The 15235-nt window shown below is 34.9% G+C and overlaps 1 long non-coding RNA gene across 1 annotated transcript in view; it reads left to right on the top strand.

Annotated features, from left to right (window-relative positions):
- Positions 1 to 207: 207 nt before the first annotated feature.
- The window catches only part of LOC113619243 (uncharacterized), a 71558-nt gene continuing 56530 nt past the window's right edge, over positions 208 to 15235 (top strand). The window contains exon 1 of the long non-coding RNA XR_003432334.1: positions 208 to 364. This is a non-coding gene — a long non-coding RNA (uncharacterized LOC113619243). The remainder of the gene's footprint in view (positions 365 to 15235) is intronic.

The following is a 15235-nucleotide window of genomic DNA, read 5'->3' as shown; positions in this document are numbered from 1 at the left end:
GACATAGGAGTGCCCAGAAATTATAAAAACTGCACATGAATGACTGCAATCTGGGGAACTTTCAATTACCATTTTAGCCTACAAATTTTTTTTTCATTTTTAAACTGTGAAATTTTAGTCACTCTTCTAAGTTTTTCTGTATTAACTAATGGAATTCTTTCAAGAATCCTATGTAAGATACTATTGTTTTCTCTATTTTACAGACAAGGAAATGGAAGACATAATTTGCCCAGCTTCTCTCAAGTGGCAAAGCTGTAGAGACAGGTTTTGAACCCAAGTCTTTAGCCGCCAGAACCTGTTCTTTTAGCTACAGAGCAACTCTGCCTCAGGAGAAGCACATCAATCTTTGATGTGATAATAACAAGTAAGATCTTTTGTGTTTACTATCGTTCATCTGTCTCTTTCACCCAGAGGGAAAATTTTTATTCAGACCTGAAGTCCAGCTCTGTAGAAACCTCCTATAAGTAATTATATTTAGAATTGATTTCCATCTCTACAAATGACTTGAAAAACTTTTTTTTCCAACAGTTTAGTTCTTAAAACTCAGGGAGTACTCAGTACTACAGGTTTAATAACAAGTAGGAAAACACGTCTCTGCATGAATAACTTTTATAGTTTGTTCATTAGAAAGTCCAGGAGCATGATGACCAAGCACAATTTGCATCTGCTTCCTCAGCAGACTGCCCGGTAGATGAACAGCCCTGGGCAGTTCAAGCGAAATATTTAGTAACTAAACAGGGAGTAGTATGAAAGAAAGCAAATTATATACACTGGAGAAATGCATCACAGAAAATGTTATGGTTAGACTTGATATTAGAAAGGATCACCCTTACATTTGCCTTTTCAATTCTCGAAAAAAAAAAACTGAAAGGGCACTTTTCTGAAGAACTGCAATACCCTAATTTTATAATTATTGGAAATCATATTTTGATGTAAGGATTTTATAATAACCAGATATATTTCCAGCATCTAGGTATTTAAAATATAACACAGAAATTTGCTCGTAAACACTCAATATTTGCTTTTTAAACCCACTTAATATAACTAAAGTTGCTGTATTTCTTTCATAATTCTACTATCTACTAATTATTGGTCTAACACAGGAGTAGGCAAACTATGACCTGCATTTCGAACCTGGATATGGCCTCTTTTTATGTGGCTCACAAGCTAAGAATGATTTTCACATTTTTAGGGGTTAAAAAGAAAAGAAGAAAAGAATTATATGACAATGACTGTATGTAGCCCATAAATCCTAAAATATTTACTATATAGCCTTTTACAGAAAAGTTTGCCAACCACTGATCTATCTTCTTTGTTCTTCTATAATGTGCCTCCAGCTTTTATTTTGCTATGAATTTATTTCCTTTTTCTTAAATATCTCTGATTGAATTCTGGTCTGGTAGTACTTCATCTTTCAGTTTACAATATGTGATTCTGGTGCTGTAATATAGTCAGTCAGTTAAAGTCATCTCATATTTTACCTAACCTAGTGTTTGTTATGCTGGAAACCTGCACTTTAGGAAATGCACTTGAGCAACCATCTCCAAGGATGTCTATTTAAACCAGGATATCAGAACTTAGCCTGATACTGATTGGGGCGGGGCGATGGTCATTGAGGCATAGTGTATTGCCTGTGGGAGGAATGTAAGTCATTGAAGCCAGGGGGCAGACAGTGTTATATCTAGAATCTAAAGGTGGCCTGCCTACAAACCATGCCTCCTGGTATTTATACACCTGTAGAGTCCCCTTCCACACTGAATTTGAGTTTGCCTTTGGTACTTAACAGAATGCAGCACAAGTGACACCATATTACTTCCAAGCCAAGTCATAAGTCTTGTAGCTTCTGGCTTGTTCTCTTAGAATGCTTGCTCTTTGAATGCTTCCTCTCAAAATCCAAAAAAATTAGCTAAGAATCTCAGGCCACGTAGAAAAGACACATGTAGACATTCAGCCCCAGCTGAGCTCCTACACAAAAGCCAGCATCAATCACCAATCATTTGAGTAAGCTATGCTGAATAACTAATCTCAGACTATCAGGTGATTCCAGAACCAGCTGCCATTTGTTTGCAATCATTTGAGAGATCCCAAGCAACAAGCACCCAACTGAGCTTCTACCACCATGAAGGGTAATAATAAATTATTTCAAACCATTAAGTTTTGAAGTGATGTGTCCTGCAGCAATAGATAAATGGAACAACATGTTCCAGTAATTCTTTGAGTATGTCCTTATTTACAGGCTTATCTTGTTCTTTCCTGTGGCATGCCTGGGATCAACCATTTCTCCAAGAAACCCTAATTTCTATTAGTGGAGAATGATATTTAAAACTAAGATATGGATGTTAGATGATCTCCTTGTTATAATAGGTCTCTACTTTGAGGTCCTCTCAGGGGCCAGTACTAAAATATACAATATACGTTATTTATTTTATCTATTATCTAACCATGTATTCACAATGAAAATTTTCAATTCTAAAACAACCACACAGATTATTGTAACCATTCCCTTTAACATATTTGTACCTCTTATTGCTGTCAATATACTTACTTATTTGATCAATCTCTCTTACTTCATACCAACTTTATAATGAGGGAGCCCTTTCTTCCCTCAGTGTAGATGCCCTCCTTACCCTACTCAAGTTTTAACTCCAAACCCAGCAAAGACACTAATGCTACACCCATCTACTATATGAGCTCCAACCTTTATTGCCCATCTAATGACTTTTGACAAAATGAGAAAGGGAAGAAGGGAGGAAGGGAGGAAGGAAGGGAAGGAGGGAGGGAGGAAGGAGGGAAGGAAGGAGAGAAAAAGGATATGTTTTAATAGTGATTTTTGAGGAGAAAATCTGGCACATGTTGACTTATTTTGAGATTGGAGTATGAAGAGAGCAGTGTAAAATTGGCCAAGAGGATATCTCAAAAATCAGGCAGAGCTGATGTGAGAAAATGGAGAAAAAACATTTTGAAGAGAAATTTGAGTTTAAGAGCTGAATAGGTACAGGAATTTATACAGAAAAATAAGTAAAAGTTGATTTCTAAGTACAAGACTTTTATTTTGTTGGCATGTAGAGAGTAGCTCAAAGAAGATATGTTCATGTGAATGTTCTTGGGGCTAAATAACCTATTAAACATATTGCTGCATAACTTTGCAACTGTAGATTTGTGATGCAAATATGGAAAATTAAGTCAAATTTTCATGTGGTTATAGTCAACAAGAAGAACCAATGGAATAATGTCTAATTTAACAATACATTGCAAACTCAGGTATAGTAACTATGCTCAACCCTTAAATATAACACTATGGCTTAGTGTTTTACATGTAAAACAGGCTCAGAAAAAAGATGAATTCAGCACTGGCCACATCACAAGTTCATGCAGTAACTAAAAGCAAAGCATTTCTCAAATGATTTTTTTAGCTTGCAAACAGATTGCACTCTCTTGTTAAAACATACTGAAATCTGTATTATGAAACTCTAATAGGTTATGCCATAGTAAATTCTTATTCTTCTGTCAGTCAATGAAAGAAAAAGAAGCCTGATTTGAAGAATTGAAATTGATTTACAATGAAAAAGAAATTCTTATTTTTTCCCTTTGAGCTACAATTTCTCTTTTCTCTCTCAGTGAACTGTAAGTAAAAGTAAGACCTTGTCATCCGTCAGTCACTTACACCCTCTGAAAATCTACTGTTTCAGTCCCAGCCCTGTGATGACTTGGAAACTGGTCATTAACTTATTTAGTACTGGTCAGCTGAGCCCACATTCCACACTCTCATTTTCTCTAGAATAGAAACAGTTACTGTTCTCAATCTTATTCATCCACATCTTACATATATGATCTGTCTCAATTTTTCAGAAACCAGTTATTTTATCTATTATTCACAATATGGTTTTCAACATCCACTATTTTCACTAACCATGGACAAATAGTTTTCTGCATTTCCAGATTTTAATAGGTAAATATTGTCTTCATGGAGAAAAAAATCTATCTTTTAATCTGCTCTATAATTTATGGACATACACTATTTTTTAAAAATATAAAACAAAACCAAACAAACCAAAACAGACATTCAGCAGGCTGGATGCTCAAAAGTTATCTAATTTATTCAAAGGCAACTTGTTGCATATTTCTTTAAAAACAAATATTAGCATTATTAAAGAAGTAATTATTTATAAGAAGTAATTAGATTGTAATAAGTCAAGGATGCTTGTTGTAATATTTAGGGAACCCAGGAAAAGAATGCATACCTAACAACTTAATAGAAAGTTTAAAAAATGGAATTTTTGATAATAGTAATATGTGATCAATCTAAAAGATGAACAAGAAGAGAGAAAAGAGAACATAAAATATAATAGGTCAAATAGAAAATATCATTTAGATGATGGAGAGAAAAATGGCCAACTATTTGGGAAACTGTAAATATATATACAGTTTATACACACAAATATATAATTGAAATAAAAGTGAATTCTATAAAACCTATAATTTTCAATGAAGAAATTAACTCATGAAATATGAAGAAATTATGAGTGGATATTTATATAACCTAAGAGGTAGGGATAACTTTATTCATTTGTAAGATTAATGACTGAATCTCTAATGAGAAAGTGTTAGAATTGACCATGTGTTTAAAACATCTTCACACCAAATTGAAGTACATAAACAAACAAACATAAAATAGACAAATAGGAAAATGATAAAATATATACCAAAAGATTATATTTCTTGATACATAGAATGTTCTTAGACAATAATAAAAAACATTTATATAATGTTTCTTTGCAGTAACTGTAGCTTTGTACCATCAGATTTAGAAAATCATAGAGCTGAGAGAAATTAAATATAAATCTTCATTTTATATAAAAAAAACAAAACATGCGAGCACTCCAGTAGAAAAATGGGAAAGATCATCAACAGGCAATTCAAATGAATACCATTAGATAAATTATAAAATATGTTACCTCAAGAGAAATCAAAGAAATATTACTTTAAAACTCATTTTAAATTATTATACTGGAAAATGTTAATGCAATAATGTGTCGGAGAATGGACATTTTCATGTGCAACTATCACACTGTAAGTTTGTATAACTCTAGAGGATATGATGGAGCCAAAAGTTTAATGCATTTCTTTATACTTCAAAATTCCATTTTTAGGAATATTCCCTCCTAGGCAAGTCACTCAATAAGTGTAAAAATTATAAGTATATAACAACATGACTTTAACAATTTTGTAAGTAATAAGAAAAAAGATACTTTAAAAAAATTTTATTGCAGTATAGTTGATTTACGATGTTGTGTTACTTTCTGCTGTACAGCAAAGTGAATGAGTTACACATACACATATATCAACTCTTTTTTAGATTCTTTTCCCATATAAGTCATTACAGAGTACTGAGTAGAGTTCCCTGTGCTATACAGTAGGTCCTTATTAGTTATCTATTTTATATGTAGTAGTGTGTATATGTCAATCCAAATCTCCCAATTTATCCCCGTCTCCTTCCCCCCCCAGTAACCATAGATTGTTTTCTACACCTGTGACTCTATTTCTATTTTGCAGGTAAGTTCATTTGTACCATAGAAAAACGATACTTAAAATTAAAAATTATTGTTAACTTTATTTCACCTCATGCAGTCATAGGTCCTTCAAGAACATGTGAAAAGGTGGTCTTCGTACATATACTTTCGATAATGGAAATTTCTTAGGGTCAAAAAATATCCTCAGATAATATTTTATTAATTTTTATTAGCGTATGGTTGCTTTACAATGTTGTGTTAGCCTCCACTGCACAACAAAATGAACCAGCCATACACATACAGATATCCCCTCCATTTTGGACTGCCCTCCCATTTAGGTTACCACAGTGCATTAGGTACAGTTCCCTGTGGTATTCAGTATGTTCCCGTCAGTTGTCTATTTTATACATAGTATCAGTAATGTATATGTGTCGGGCTTCCCTGGTGGCGCAGTGGTTGAGAGTCCGCCTGCCAATGCAGGGGACACGGGTTCGTGCCCCGGTCCGGGAAGATCCACATGCCGCAGAGCAGCTGGGCCCGTGAGCCATGGCCGCTGAACCTGCGCGTCCGAAGCCTGTGCTCCGCAACGGGAGAGGGCACAGCAGTGAGAGGCCCGCGTACCGCAAAAAATAAAATAAAATAAAATAAAAATAATGTATATGTGTCAATCCCAGTCTCCCAATTCCTCCCACCCCACCCCTTTCCTCCTTGGTATCCGTAAGTTTGTTCTCTATGTCTGTGTCTCTATTTTTGCTTTGCATATAAGATCATCTATACCATTTTTCTAGATGCCACATATATGCATTATTATATGATAGTTGCTTTTTCCTTTTTGACTTACTTCACTATGTATGACACTCTCTAGGTCCTTCCACGTTTCTACAAATGACCCCATTTCATTCCTTTTTATGGCTGAGTAATATTCCATTGTATATATATACCACATCTTTTTTATCCATTCCTCTGTCAGTTGACATTTAGGTTGCTTCCATGTCCTGGCTATTGTAAATAGTGCTGCTATGAACACTGGGGGGTGTGTGTTCTTTGAATTATGGTTTTCCCTGGGTATGTGCCTAGTAATGGGATTGTTGGGTCATATGGTAGTTCTATTTTTAGTTTCTTAAGGAACCTTCATACTGTTTTCCATAGTGGCTATATCAATTTATATCACCAAAAGTGTATGATGGTTCCCTTTTCTCCACACTCTCCGGCATTTATTGTTTGTAGGTTTTTTGATAATGGCCATTCTGACCAGTGTGAGGTGATACCTCATTGTAGTTTTGATTTGCTTTTTTCTAATAATTAGTGATGTTGAGAATCTTTTCATGTGTTTGTTGGCCACCTGTTTGTCTTCACTGGAGAAATGTCTATTTAGGTCTTCCGCCCAGTTTTTGATTGAGTTGTTTGTTTTTTTGATATTGAGCTGCATGAGCTGCTTGTAAATTTTGGAGATTAATCCTTTGTCAGTTGCTTCGTTTACAAATATTTTCTCCCATTCTGAGGGCTGTCTTTTTGTCTTGTTTATGGTTTCCTTTGCTGTGCAAAAACTTTTAAGTTTCATTAGGTCCCATTTGTTTACTTTTGTTTTAATTTTCATTACTCTAGGAAGTGAGTCAAAAAAGATGGTGCTGTGATTTGTGTCAAAGAGTGCTCTGCCTATGTTTTCATCTAAGAGTTTTATAGTGTCTATTCTTACATTTAGGTCTTTAATCTATTTTGAGTTTATTTTTGTGTATCGTATTAGGAAGTATTCTAATTTCATTCTTTTACATGTAGATGTCCAGTTTTACAAGCACCACTTATTGAAGAGGCTTTCTTTTCTCCATTGTGTATTCTTGCCTCCTTTATCAAAGATAAGGTGACCATAGGTGTGTGGGTTTATCTCTGGGCTTTCTATCCTGTTCCATTGATCTGTATTTCTGTTTTTGGGCCAGTACCATATTGTCTTAATTACTGTGGCTTTGCAGTATATTCTGAATTCAGGGAGCCTGGTTCCTCCAGCTCCATTTTCAGATAATTTTTTATCCAAATTTTTATGTACTCCTCTAGCTGCCAACATTCCCATACGGACTTGCTGTCAATATACACTAAAAGGTATGAACAGTGCAATGTGAAAAGCCCCTGACGTAATTTCAAATATATGAACTTCATTAAATTGTTCTGGTTCTTTATTGAATTTTTCTTTCAGCCTTAGTGTCTGAGATTGATTTCAAGCAAATGCAGCAACAAATCAAACGTTCTTCCTTGGGAATAGATGAATGTTTTGCTGCTTGTCAATCTCTTAAGTTCCATTACCATTTCTTTCTCTTTGTGTGGAGTTTTGATTGTCTGTTTGTTTGTTTTAGACATTTTATGTCTATCATTTTCAGTTCTGGTACCCTGAGTATTCCAAAATAATTTAATACTGAAGATGAACTCTGAATTTGGGGATGCCAGTTTCCCCACAATCAATAAGGCAGCATACCTGATTAGAAGCACCATCATATATCACAATCCTACCAGATAGTCTGATCTGCTACCAAGGTTGTCTGAGGTTGCTGGTGGTAGAACTTGGGATAAGTCAGTTGAAGATTCTCCCTGGTCTTCACTGTCTTATTGTAAGATGATGAATTTGATTGCAGTAGATGGCTTTTGTAAATAATCTCTTTCAGTTCAAAATTAGTACAGTGCTCTTAATCCCATACCTCTACCTTGCCCCTTCCCCCTCCCTATCCCCACTGGTAAACCACTAGTTTGTTTTCTATATCTGTGAGTCTGCTTCTGTTTTGCTATATACATTTGTTTTATTTTTTAGATTCCACATGTAATTGATACCATACAGTATTTTGTTTGTCTATATTTGAGAAATGTCCTATTTTGTTATTCTTAGAATACTTCCCACCACAGAAGCCAGCTACTGGTTTTCCTCATCTCCCTTGCAGCTATGAACAGGCATGTGTACTGGATGTTGCTAATCACATCACTGAAGCTAGAGGCTTATAAAATAAAGGTCTACGTCGAACTTATTAGGTAAGGGTTATGGTAAAGGTAGAAGCCACATTTAATTTCCAGTGGTAATTAAGGAAGCTTCACTGTGACTTTCTGCAGCATTCCTGAATGTTTTATCTTCAAGAATTTTTTGATCCTTCCATAGATTATTTTATTTTTATTAAATAATCTTTTCCACTTAAATTAGCCAGCTTTTTTCTACTGCTTACAAGCAAGAACTTTCACTGAAACATTAGCACCTAGTAGTAGTCTTCAAATGGTGGTGGTGATAGTTAATAATAGTTATAGTAGAAACTGTCATATTATATTAAAATATGAATGGCTAAATGTTGATCATTGTTGGAGCTGGACGATGAGTATACAGAAGTTTATTACACTACTCTCTCTTCTTTTATGTATATTTGAAATTTTCTGTGATAACTTAAAAAACACAAATATATGCATGACAGACACATGTGATGACAGTTGGAAATTGATTCTTAACAGATGCTTTACAGTTTATTTTTAAAACTATATGAAAGATATCTGCAAGAATTGGCAGTTCCAAATATGAGGCTATATTCAGCTTTATTTTTTGTTTAATATTGTGAATATCTACTTGGCCCACCTGGAGGATGCAATCACAAATGATATGAGGGGTTGATGAGAGACTTGAATTCATTATCCCATCTTAATATATTAACCAGCGATAAGTTTTGTGTTTCAAATTTTGACCATGCAGTTTCTTCAAAGAATCATATTTTATATTAAAATGTGGTGAAGCAGGGTGCAAAATAAAATTACAAGTAATTTTTAAAAAATTGTCTTAGTAATAGATACTGCTAATAAAATTATGTTTTTGTCAAATGATCTGCTTTGAAGTATAATACTATGTCAATCAATGTCTTTTTTAACTTTTAAAGGTTGCATTTAATTATTGTAAAATATTAAAATAACCAATGTCAGGGATATGCTTGGTAATTGACATTAGACATATATGCATATCTAGAGATATTATTAATGCAAATAAGATGTTTTCTTTAACCCACTAAAATGCATAGCCAGAAAAAATAATATTTTTTCATGGTTAACACTTTATTTTCTTTTAAAATTTTATGCCATTGTACCTTATTATAATTACATTTCAATGTTATATTCTAAATTCTATCTCTTAGCACACTAACACGAGTATTTACTCAGTGTTATCAAAATCTTTGCAGTGACTGCCTAATCAGTCTTGTGTCATCATAACCTAGTTCAATTAAGGATTCTTGCATGAGAAAAAATAATATTTTTTAATATTTCAAGGTACAATTTGTCTATATAATCATGAAGTGGAAGAGAATAAATCTAAATCTATAACCGAATAGAAAAACAATTTTGTATTGCACTGTAAAGTGTTATTATCATATTTCATGAGTGTATTGTTCTAAAACAAGACTCCTTAAGCTCTTTGTAGATAGTAGCATAGCCCGAAGCTGAGGCCCAATATCAACGTCTAATTAACAAATGGAAATCAACTGGGTGAGAGTTACTCCTTTTGCATACCCGAATAATACCCTAATATTGGCAACAGATTCACCTGAATCTATACATCTACAAATTTGTTGAGAACTGTGAAATCATAAAAATTTCTTCAAATTTATGATTATGAGCTTCAGTCTTTATATACATAGAGATTTGTAAATTTGTGTTATTCGGTATAAAATAACCTTTAATAGCCTCTAGAACCTTTAATATAAATTGTATCAAGAGAGTATCTTTGTTTAGGATTTTATTATTTTAACTTCATACTAGTTTTGCTTCCTAAATGCAACTCGAATTCTGTCTCATATATCTAGTGTTAATGTTTTAGTATAGGTTCTTATCTTTTTCCTTGACCAACACAGATTCCATGTAGCCAGTTTTCCTAATTATTATCTATCTTCTTTCAATTCCTCTTCAGTCACCATAGTTTATTGATTCTAAGTACACAATTTTTCATATTTAAATTTCTTTGAAATTAGAATACTTCTTACAATCACTGTCAGCCAGATGGCAGTCATGATGAGGTTGTGTCTTCACCCAAACATCAAGTGTCCCAGTATTATAACCTGCATGAATGTCAGCGACTTAAAAACAAACAAACCTAGAATAATGGTAGAACAACATTCCTAAAGAGAAAGTCAAAAGTATTCTAGCTTTATATGACTGCACACCTAACTTTCAAGCACTAGTGGCTTTCAGTTCTTCATCAGTTCTTTAAGAAATGTTGTATTACCAACATTCTTGATGGAACAGAGGAAGATTTAGAATGTAAAATCACAGATATGGACCACTCTGAGTTGAGAATGACTCAGTATTTCATATGAATACATTCTAGTTATGAAGAAGTTTTGAAAATACCTTAGCCATTTTATTTCCATTGTAATATCCTTTCTAAACATATGCACGAAAGTTATAACTAATAAAAATCAATGTTTAATTCTAAAAATAGCTCTTTCAGCAACTATAAAATAATGAAGTGATCAGTAAGCATTGTTTCATAGTTTAATTAGTGGTTTTTTATTTTCAGTGTACCTTAAAACCTTTGTCATCTTTGTTCAGTAATTCAGTAATTACCTTGTGTCACCTTTCTAATTAAAAAAATAGCCATCAACATCTCCCTGTTGCCTATGAAATACAGTCACAACTCATTAGCATGATGGGGCCTGCTTTAGGTTGGGTTATGTAGAAGTAGAGACCAAAACAGAGTTCTTGCACAATTGATTTGCTGAAGCGATGCTTCCAGGTGAAACCTGTGATTGTCTGGGAAACAGAATGGGCAGAAGAAACATCAAGGTAAGAATGTGTGCTCAACTGAAGTCTATGTGAGGTCTCTGTAAAAATATGTGTTCAGCTGACCCTATGAAGAGCCTGTGGTGGTGGTTCTGTGCTGTGTCAACGTAGTTAAGTTGGAACTATATTCCTAGAATCTCTTTCTCATTATGGTTTTGGGTTTATGGTTGGCCACAAGAGAAATATGCATGAGATCTGTAGGGCAGAAGTGAAGCAATAGCCATTGTACTCTGAAGGTCGGTGAAGGGCACCGGGTGCTGGTGCAGATTGCTCCCGCTGTTGATGAGCTGGCTCTCCTGCTTGGCCGGAGGCAGCAGCTGGGGGTTCACAGCCGCTCCAGCTCCCATTTGATCTCCTACAGTTTCTCTAAGTCCTGGGCCAGCTGAGTATGCAGCTCCATGGTGTGGGTCTCCAGCTTCACCTACAGGTCAGCTATACCATCATGGTTGGAGGCTGTGGGAAACAGACATGCATTTCAGTTTGTGCCTGTTAGTACTAGTCTGCCTTCATGAGTTCTACTTTGCTCTTTTTCTGTTCCACTGTACGTCCATCTTTTCTTCCTAACTGCCCTTCTGACTTTTGGCAACTTCACCTATACCATGAGATGCAGAGGCCACAGTCTTCTACAGACTCTTTCACCATTGCTCATATTTGCATAGGTTTACACTGTCCTACAATTTACCATCTATGTAATTCGTCTCCTCATTTCCTGATACTTCATATGGGCCCTGATTCTGACCATAGTTAGTCTTTTGTCTATTTTCCTAACAACCATCCCTTTCTTTTCAGGTTCTAAGGTTTGTTTGTTTCTTTGTTTTAATTTTACTGGAGGATAGTTGCTTTATAATGTTACGTTAGTTTCTTGCTGTATAGCAAAGTGAATCAGTCATATGTATACATATATCCCCTCTTTTTAAAATTTCCTTCCCATTTAGATCACCGCAGAGCACTGAGTAGAGTTCCCTGTGCTAGGCAGTAGGTTCGCATTAGTTATCTATTTTACACATAGTAGTGTATATATGTCAGTCCCAATATCCCAATTCTTCCCACCTCCCCTTCCCGCCTCGGTAATCATAAGTTTTGTGCTCTACATCAGTGATTCTATTTCTGCTTTGCAAATAGGTCCATCTGTACCATTTTTCTAGATTCCACATATAAGTGATACTTTACAATATTTGTTTTTCTCTTTTTGACTTACTTCACTCTGTGACAGACTCTAAGTCCATCCACCTCACTACAGATAACTCAATTTCATTTCTTTTTATGGCTGGGTAATATTGCATTGCATGTATGTGCCACATCTTCTTTATCCATTCATCTGCTGATGGACACTTAGGTTGCTTCCATGCCCTGGCTATTGTATTTTAAATAGTGCTGCAATGAACATTGGGGTGCATGCATCCTTTCGAATTATGGTTTTCTCCAGATATATGCCTAGGAGTGGGATTGCTGGGTCATATGCACAGCAAAGGAAACCATAAAAAACGTGAAAAGACAACCCTCAGAATAGGAGAAAATATTTGCAAACGAAGCAACTGACAAAGGATTAATTTCCAAAATTTACAAACAGCTCATGCAGTTCAATATCAAAAAAACAAACAACCCAATCAAAAAATGGGCAGAAGACCTAAATAGACATTTCTCCACAGAAGACATACAGATGGCCAACAAAACACATGAAATCACTAATTATTAGAGAAGTGCAAATCAAAACTACAATGAGGTATCACCTCACGCCAGTCAGAATGGCCATCGTCAAAACTTCTACAAACAATAAATGCTGGAGAGAGTATGGAGAAAAGGGAAGCCTCCTACACTGTTGGTGGGAATGTAAATTGATACAGCCACTATGGAGAACAGTATGGAGGTTCCTTAGAAACTAAAAATAGAGGTACCATATGACCCAGGAATCCCATTCCTAGGCATATATCCAGAGAAAACCATTCCTTTTTATACTCCAGACTAGACAGATTTTCTTCTCTTTCTGTCTGGAAAGCTACTGTGCAACCTAATAGATTATCCTCCAATGTGCCTTCCTCTGAGCTATCACATCACTCTGGACATGCCTTCAGTATAGCAACTATCAATATTTTATTTTCATTACAGCTACATCTTTGGTTTTTAGGTTATTTAGTAACTTGAGGTTTGCTGTTATTCAAAGTAGATGGAGTTTGGGACTTCCCTGGTGGTCCAGTGGGTAAGACTGAGTGCTCCCAGTGCAGGGGGCTGGGGTTCTAACCCTGGTCAGGGAACTAGAACCCACATGCATGCCGCAACTAAAGATCACACATGCTGCAACTAAGCATTCCGCAACAACAATCCCGAGTGCTGCAACTAAGACCTGGCGCAGCCAAAATAAATAAATATATTTTTTAAAAGTAGATGGAGTTATCACTGAAAGCTTAAATTGCTTTGTACTGTACCTTGGGTAATTGAAATTAGAATGCTAGCAGTATTACATTTTTAAATCTTAATATTTATAATGTATGTGTACATTAAGAGGATTCTAATTCAGCTTTGCATGAGTTACCATATTCTTATGGACAAAGACAGGGCAAATGAGAATTAGGGACGTGTGGACCAAAGTTCCTGTAAGATTTCTTTTTTGCTTTGTTTCTCAGTTTTTGTTTTTCTTTAATTTTTATCACCCCTCCAAATGAATAGCTCAACAGAAAAACTGCTTGAATTTATGTGTGCTCACAAAAAAAATCCACGTGAGGTTCATTTTCTCTCCTATACTCTTCTGACAAGCAGTTCTACTTTCACTACTATTTTCACATACTGTATTATTAAAGCTACTAAAAGAAAGATAAGTAGAAAAAAAAGTAAAAACATATTTTAAAACTAAAATTCTTCTGATAATTATGAAGAGTTTGCAAATTTCAAGAAATTGTGAGAGTTTTAAGACCAGACTGGAATTACATGTACTATAATTTATAAAACCCGAATTTGGAACTGGGGAGATGCTTGGGATATGGAAGGCCTATGTAATTCAAACAGGACAGTGGTTAATGAACAAAATAGATTGAAGCACACATGTGTAGAACCTGAGATTTTTCCCCAGAGAATATTGTAAGGAGAAAAAAAAAAAAAAAAAAAAAATGAAAGATATGAACAAGGAAAGGACTGAAAAAATAACCCAAAGGAAGAAAGACCTCAGAAAGCTACACATAACATACTGAAGATTAAAGAACTCAAATTTTAAGTTGTTCTCATTTGATAGAGATAGTGAATATTTTTAAGTAATTAATGCTAGCTGTTGTAACAAAAAATTCAAAATTACCATCGATTAACACAGTACAGTTTTACTTCTTGCTCTCCTCACAGACTAATCAGATGTTTGGCATGTGGTCCTCTTCATAATTCCTAGAACTCAGTCAAATAACTGAATTGCAAGGGAGGTTGGACTTGTAGGCTAGATGTGTGTCTGGAAAAGTAAGAACATTGGTTTAGGTAAGCAGCTAGCAATCTCTGCCACACCTACTTTAAAGTGTATCTCAGAGGACACCCCTTTTATAAAACCTTTCCTGATTCCCCTTAGTTCTACTGAATTTCCTTAAACAGATCTGTCACCTGTCTCATTTGACTTCAAGTCTGGGCTTCTGTTTATTTTGTACTGGGTTTGTCCTTCCCATTAGAATGGACCTTAGCTCTTCTGAGGGCAAAAACTGAGTGTTAGTCATCTTTGTGTCTCCTGTAATAATCAGTGTAGTACCTTTTGAATTTTATTTGGTTTAGTGGAAAAAAATAAATTCTCAAAAAAAATTAAACTCACTAAAATTACAACTGGCAGCTTTATATAGTTATCTGTTTAGCTTTATTTGGGAGATTATTTTAAAGCTTAGCCTATATTCTAATAAAGTCATACTTTAGAAAATGCATTTCAGGCAGGAAAGAGTGATGGCATATGTGTTGCAGATGGAAAAGGACAAAAGATGCCA

This window comes from Aethalodelphis obliquidens, unplaced genomic scaffold (assembly GCF_003676395.1).
Source record: "Aethalodelphis obliquidens isolate GAN/ISIS:26980383/991018 unplaced genomic scaffold, ASM367639v1 scaffold1, whole genome shotgun sequence".
In the NCBI taxonomy this organism is placed as follows: Eukaryota; Metazoa; Chordata; class Mammalia; order Artiodactyla; family Delphinidae; genus Aethalodelphis; species Aethalodelphis obliquidens.
Note: the sequence above shows the minus strand (reverse complement) of the source record. Positions and strands in the feature narration are given on the sequence as shown.